Here is a 6,043-nt window from a genome sequence, read left to right as displayed (position 1 = left end):
CCATCACAGTATGAAGCCTGCTGGCAGATTATATGACTGGCCTCGGGTATCCACATCTACAAACACTGTAGGCCTGCTTCATAGATGTGAGGCTTGAGGAATTGAGGTCGAACAGTGAACATGCGTCACTTCCCAATGTGTTTACCGTTGGGAGGCAGCTCAGTGTCAGACTTTGACCAAGCTGACCAACCAGACCTTCTCTTTGGGAACGGGCTGGAAACACTGTACATGTCCTATTGATTCTGTGTATGTTGAAAGGAGCAGAGGTTTTCTCCCTTCCCAGAGTGGGAGGAAAGAGAATATGGGTTCTCTCCAGCGGTGGAGTAAGACGCACAACCCCAAAGGCGCACTGAATGTAAAACCACCTGACTCTGACCGGGAAAATCAGACACTTCCCCAAAGAGCAGTCTTTTGAACTAAGACTTGATGTAAACTTAATAAATTTAAGAAATAAGCATAAGTGTTTATCGAGAAGACGAGAGAAGAAAAACGTATTTCCAGCAAAAGGAAGGACAGGAGCAAAGCTACCCAAGTGGAAAAGAATATGGAGGTCCAAGAAGATGCCATGGCTAAAAAGGGCTGTATTTGCAGGGTAAGATGAGCCCAACGGTTGGGGGGGGGAGGGAGAGGGTCAGCATGCGAATGAATTTGAAAAATGGATTAGGAATCTGGACTGAATCCTACGAGTAGTATTCAAGGTATGTACCATGAATTTCTGAAGTTCTGTGGGGTTTCTGAGGTTCCGCAAACACTTCATTCGATACCCTTTAAATTGCATTTTTAAACAGTTCTTAAAACATGTGACCAAAAATAATATATTCTAAAACTTAACCCCCTGAGGATTATCAATATAATAACTACAACCAAGTTATCTCATTATGGGGTATATATTTTAGTCTTTCTGTGCAATTATTATAACTTCTGATGAAAACGATTGATTAGGAAGTTTGCTGAGTTGTCCCAAGCGTGTCTAGTTAATTGATATTAGGGAATGCTAAGGCATGCTAAAGCTAGTTTTAGAACCTATGGTAAGAGGTGTTTTTATTTGGTACAAGTCTTATATTTATAAATGCTACCTTTTTATGTTTTGTGAGGTCAAATAATTTTGGGTTTCTGCCTAAAACTAGAAAATGTAAAATAATCGAAGGCCAGTTTCAAGGAGAAATGACCAATCAACTGTGCTGTCACCTGATCATTTAACCAGTGTTGGTCAGAGTGACAATACAAAATAAAATCAATTTGTTCTGCTTTTACACAAAATCACTCACGGGCAAAAATACTCTGATCCTATTTATTTGGTGCTGGTGTTTATCTTCAGTTGCAATAAGATAGCCCCATGCTCCACCGAGTTTTATGCAGTGAGTTTTCCAAAAGAGTTTCTGTGATTCTCACTAAGTAATAATGTCATTCTGTAAACAACATAGCATGCGTGAAAATAAAGCTTTACACTTCTGTCTGCAAAAATACATAACTTCATGTTATTTTTAGAAACATGACTTAAACTTAAATTTGATGATATTCAAATACCTTCATGTGTCGCATGTGTTGGAAAAGCTAAATTACCAGGACAGAGCTTATTCAACTTTCTGTTACTGACATGCACAAATGTCATGTGAATCGCCTCCTAGAAAATGCAATCAGCTAACTCAGTCAAGACGAAAACATCCATTGTTCTTGCTTCATGTGAGATTTTCATATGGACTTATTATTTTGTGGGATGCTTGACACACGTACAGCTGGGGGAAAAATCCATAATGTGGGACTGTTGGAATTACTCAGATCTAGCCTGTTAAATTTAATCATATTTTCAGAGTTTAAATATCTTAATTTCCAAAGAACAAAGTGAAATGGGATGATATTTTAGTATAAAGAAAATCTGTTTTACATATGTAGTTGCAACTGAATAATATAAAGCAACTGTTAACCTCCAAAATTTATAATTGACCAAACTAACTACAACTCATGAATTACCAAGTGCCTCGGGCAGTTCATGCTGCTATACTAAGATACCATAGACTGTGGGTGCTTAAATAACAGATATTTATTTGTCACAGTTCTGGAGGCTGGAAAATACAAGATCAAGGTAGCGGTAGATTCACTTTCTGGACTGCAGATGACCGTCTCCCTGCGTGTGCCCATGGCCTATCCTCATGCACGCTTGTGGAAAGAGACAGAGAGATCTCTCTCTCTCTTCCTCTTCTTATTAGGGCACTAATTCCATCATGAGGGTGCCACCCTCATAACATAATCTAAACCTGATTACCTCCCAAAAGCTCTATGTCTAAATACTGTCACACTGGGGTTAGGGTTTCAACATAAGAATTTTTCAGAGATGCAAACATTCAGTCCATAACACCAGAAGGTCACCCTGGCATCTATAGGGTCATCTCTGATACAACTTCCTGCTGAATTCATAACACAGGTGATACAACAGAAAAGTAGAAGAATGGAAAAACTGTTGTTTCCTAAATGTGTCCAAGTGGTTATTCTACTTTTAGTAGGTAGTAATAATAATTAAGATGTTATTTTTCGAAATAGCATTGATTAATGACACACAAGCTGTCCGTTTTGTTAAGGCACCGTCTTTAAACTGCAGATCTCTCAATTATTTGTAGTAATTTCAGTAACTTATAGGATTTCTATACACTCTTATTGGTTGTCTTGAGTTAAAATGCTGATAATATTTCAAGGGCCACCAAAAGTAGTTACCCTTTATTTCCTAAAACCGAAATACTCTTCCATTAGATAGAACAGATTATTATCTGTAAGCTTAACTACTGAAACATCCTACCAATAAAATTTTTCTAAAAATATTTTTTAAAAACACATTTAAGGGGCGCCTGGGTGGCTTGGTCGGTTAAGCATCTGACTTCGGCTCAGGTCATGATCTCACGGTCCGCGGGTTCGAGCCCCGCATCCGGCTCTGTGCTGACAGCTCAGAGCCTGGAGCCTGTTTTGGATTCTGTGTCTCCCTCTCTCTCTGCCCCTCCCCCGTTCATGCTCTGTCTCTCTCTGTCTCAAAAATAAATAAACGTTAAAAAAATAAATAAATAGGGGCGCCTGGGTGGCTCAGTCGGTTAAGCGGCTGACTTCGGCTCAGGTCATGATCTCGCGGTCCGTGAGTTCGAGCCCCGCATCGGGCTCTGTGCTGACCGCTCAGAGCCTGGAGCCTATTTCACATTCTGTGTCTCCCTCTCTCTGACCCTCCCCCGTTCATGCTTTGTCTCTCTCTGCCTCAAAAATAAATAAACGTTAAAAAAATAAAAAATAAATAAAAAATAAAAAATGAATAAATAAATAAATAAATAAATACACATTAAAAAAATTGCAGTGACACTTGAAAAGTTGTTTTCTAGGGTTATGGGTTAAAAACTTTGAAATTGTTGCTTAGGTATACTGGGATTAAACAAATCAATGGACGATGGAAGGTAAGAGTCAGATTTCTCATTGTGGGAGGAAACAGTGACATAAGAGCAAGAGGCAAATGCAAGAATGAACCATGAGGTCCTGCATTAGAATCAGAGACATTAGGGGGTTCCTGGGTGGCTCAGTTAGTTGAGCGGTTGACTTCGGCTCCGGTCATGATCCCGCAGTCTGTGAGTTCGAGCCCCACGTTGGGCTCTGTGTTGACGACTCAGAGCCTGGAGCCTGCTTCAGATTCTGTGTCTCCCTCTCTCTCTGTTCCTCTCCTACTCACACTCTCTCTGTCTCTCTCTCTCTCTTAAAAATAAATAAAGCTTAAAAAATTAAAAGAAAAAGAATCAGAGACATTAGGGTGAGCTTGTGTATAGTTTATTTCAGATACAGCTAGATGGATAACAGAAAAAAGAAGAACTATTTGTATACATTTCAGAGCTCTGTTCACTAAGTCCTTGAAGCAATTACGTTCCTACAGTGCGCTCACCCAGTGCTCAGACCTTGTCTTTTAATATATTTCCAAATAAAGGAACTGGAACTCTTTGGAAAAATGATTGTAGCGCTTGGACAGTGAATATATAGATGAAACTGGAGCCTCTTGCCATGCCAGAAAGTAAGAAAGTAAGTGCTAAAAGACAATACAAAACAAAACAACATGGAAAAAAACCAAAAAGCAAGAAACCAAGGATGGGAAATGTCAAGGAACACAGTGCCATTAATGGCCAAATTTGAATTTTCAAGTAGAAAAGGCTTACCAAGCGCCAGTTCAAATTACGGCAAAAAGACAGACACAGACTGAAGCAGAAACCAGCAACGTGCTGAACTCCAAAAACAAAAAGAAATCATGTAAAGTTTCTTGAAAGATGAGGACTAACAAAGGAAGATAATAGCTTGTCATCAGATTTCTCCTCTGCAACACTGGACAGTGGAAGACAGGGCTTGAGGAAAAGGACAGTGTCCTTGTAGTATTGTGTATAGCCAAGCTTTTATAAATAAGGAAGAAGTAAGGCCACACTCATATATTTCAAGTTCCAGAAGCCCATCATTCATCACAATTGTTCCCCCCACCCCAAGGGAGAAGGGAGAGGCAGTGGAGGGAGAATTCAAAATATTACACCCAAATAATAAAAAAAATCTCTAAAGGTAATAATAATATCTATAAAACAGGAGTGGGCAAAGAATCATGTGAAAACTTCTATCAAAATAAATTGTGACCATGTGTTTGCAAGCTGTAAAGTTCTTTGCTAAAAATGAAGTTTAAAATTATCTAAGAGATTCAGTCGCTGACTCCTACCAAAATGCAGAAGCAACCTGAGCGGTTGAAAAATAAACAGAATTTACTGCTCTTCCTTTCAAGTTTCCAGATCAGTTGAATTATTAAAACTTCAAGATTCTAGACTGCTATGTAAAAAGGGCTATTATCATTCATGACTACTTATCTTTGTGACTCAATATTTTTTCTATTCTGTCCGAAATAACTTCTTTCCACGCTGAACTGATACCACACTTCACTATCATTCCTTCCTGTCAATTTAATATTATCAAAAATATATTAAAATTGTTAATATTCTTTAAAACAGTTTCACTGTTCTTATGTTCTTGATTCATAATATAGTACAAATTACGAAGTTGAATTTGTAAGGTCTATACTACTAAAGCAGTACTTTTTTTTACTCATTTTATATGCGGACGTCTTTTTTGGGGGGAGGGATTTTCTATTAAGAAATAGTTGACAACCGTGGCTGTCGACAGGCTTTGAGTAGGAACATCGCATGAACAGAACCGGTAGTTTAGAAAAAACCCCGGTGGCAGTGTGACGAATGGCTGGAAGAGGATAGAAAATACACAGACAGGAGTAGAAGACCTGTATTATCCCGGTTAAGTACTTGGATTATCAGAGCTACAGTCTGTTAAGCACTGGCTGTGTGCCTGGGATTGTGTCGAGTCCTTCAGATACATTCTCCATCCTCTGTCATTCTCACAAGGAGCCAGGCAGGTGTTATCACCTTCCTGTTAGTGGCCTGCAGGGGCTAAGTGACTTGTCCAATCCAGCCTCTTTATAAGCTACGGGACAGAATTGTTTTCCGCTATTTCACAGTACTGTGTGCAATTTCAAACAAATAGAGAATTCTTTTAGGTATGTTATTTATTGCTTTTGAAGTCACCCTAACATTTAATATTAGGAAGCAGTGAGCAATTAACATCGATTTGTAGATGGCTAAAAGAATAAACAAATCTCCCCAAACTGCCATGTTGTTTCGTTTATTTTCAACAGTATTAACTAAGGCGTACAGTCTTCTAATAGCTTTTTTCTCTTTGCTGTTTCCATTTGAAATCAGAGTCCAATTATGTTGCAAAACCCACAATTCAGAAGACTGCAGAGAAATTGTCCTTCTCCATATATTCATATAGTAGGACTTTTTCTTAGTAAACTGAAACTTCAAACACAAGTTTTCGATTGAAAACTTATCTTAGTTTTTTTTGAAGATAGTAAAAGTGAAAAAAAAAAAAACCACACACATTTGAATGCAGGAAGCCTTTAAGCACCTTTCTCTCCCCTGCCCTCCCTTCCCCCCATTCTTCCTGTGAAGCATCAGAATAAACATCCCTCGTTTGAACCAAATCG

The sequence above is a fragment of the Lynx rufus genome, unplaced genomic scaffold (assembly GCF_022079265.1).
Source record: "Lynx rufus isolate CCGP_SWC_20201006 ecotype Redwood Valley unplaced genomic scaffold, mLynRuf1.p SCAF_12, whole genome shotgun sequence".
Lineage (NCBI taxonomy): Eukaryota > Metazoa > Chordata > Mammalia > Carnivora > Felidae > Lynx > Lynx rufus.
Note: the sequence above shows the minus strand (reverse complement) of the source record.